This window comes from Penaeus monodon, chromosome 20 (assembly GCF_015228065.2).
Source record: "Penaeus monodon isolate SGIC_2016 chromosome 20, NSTDA_Pmon_1, whole genome shotgun sequence".
Taxonomy (NCBI): Eukaryota; Metazoa; Arthropoda; class Malacostraca; order Decapoda; family Penaeidae; genus Penaeus; species Penaeus monodon.
In genome coordinates this window covers 11563819-11565208 of record NC_051405.1, presented here as the reverse complement: position 1 = coordinate 11565208, position 1390 = coordinate 11563819, and the positions used below count along the sequence as shown (strand labels likewise).

General features: G+C 43.1%; 1 protein-coding gene across 1 annotated transcript in view; it reads left to right on the top strand.

The window, feature by feature from the left end:
- Positions 1–1390, top strand: part of LOC119585618 (multiple epidermal growth factor-like domains protein 6) — a gene marked incomplete in the record, with an annotated part of 108922 nt that overhangs the window by 94018 nt on the left and 13514 nt on the right.

The window sequence follows — 1390 nt, the reverse complement described above, 5'->3', positions numbered from 1 at the left end:
AATCGCTTACATCATAAATGAGGAAAGCGATATATTACTGATGCGAAGTGAGTGCAAATGTGCAAATGATCTCAGCCTGTCCTGTTTGCAAAGGAGCGCCTGCGTATTCCGTTCAGCTTCCCCCTCGCCGGTGGCCGCTACTTCAAACATGCGCTAAAACAAAGGCTCTCACTGCCGCCTTATAACGCATGCACCCTTGAGTAACTCGCCTGGTGAGTCAATGCGTCGGCTCCTGAAGGGGCGGCCACTTCCGCTCTCGCCCGGTCTCGATAGTAGAACTTGCAGTCAGAGTCCGTGCTTTGGCGGCGCCGTCGGGACGCCCGTTGCCCGGCCTGGGATGTCTTCGAGACTCGGGTCGTGGCCTTAAGAGTACTGTCCAAAGGCTTCCACAGGGTTTTCGTTTCATATGAACACTGTTTTCACTGGTTCGTCTGCTCAAAAGATGATTCTATTGCAACAAATAAATTTTCACTATTTCATGTTTCTGCTGCATGACATTTTCATATGAAGCTGTATGAAAATGATTACCTGTAAGGTTGGTGTTGGTTTGTTTATACCAGGTTTTAAATATCCCTTAGTTACTTAAGGAGGAATGACGTTAAATATTACTGTATTTTATCGATAAGTTTTGGGCACGCACGTTTTTCACACAAGGTGTGGTGTGCTACACTAAATGCAATTTGGCATCTACGAAGCATGGCACGAAATCTGAACAAAACATTTGTCTTTTATCAATAGAAGAAGTAGTAGTAATAATGGGTTAGTACCTTTACTTTTTACATCTACGTGGAATATAACCCCAATCGTTTCATCAACTGTACCAGAAACAGGAAGATAATTCTAAAAACTGTACTTCATTACTTGAGTGAAAATCACTTATTGAATAATCGATTCCCACGTAGGGAACCGCTGGACTGGAATACAACTCATCTTGATTTCCGTGCTAATTTTCAGTATTGGTAATAAATACCCCTCCTCACTAACGATTCTTGAAAACGCCCCTAACAGAATCAGAAAATATAACAGACCACCCCAAAACCAGCGGCGACTTCCCGCCTCCTTTAACCGACAGCTGATCCTAACCTTTCGACCGCGGGGACGTATGTACGGCGGACGTCTCTTGGCCCGCGGAAATCTTATAAAACAAACAAGAGAGAAAAAAAGTCTTAGCCAGTCCCTTTCTTCACTTACGCCTTTGTTTAGGCTCGTGGTCTTTAAACAACTGATGATAGAGCTTGTAACTTGAATCTCCTGAGTCTGGACAGTAATAAACAGACCACTTTGTTTTGTTAACCTTTTATTATTTATATGTGTACGAAGTGCATATATAATTCCGACCACATAGTTGCATATAATATAAATAGCAAGAGGAAGGACGGATGGCTGCATG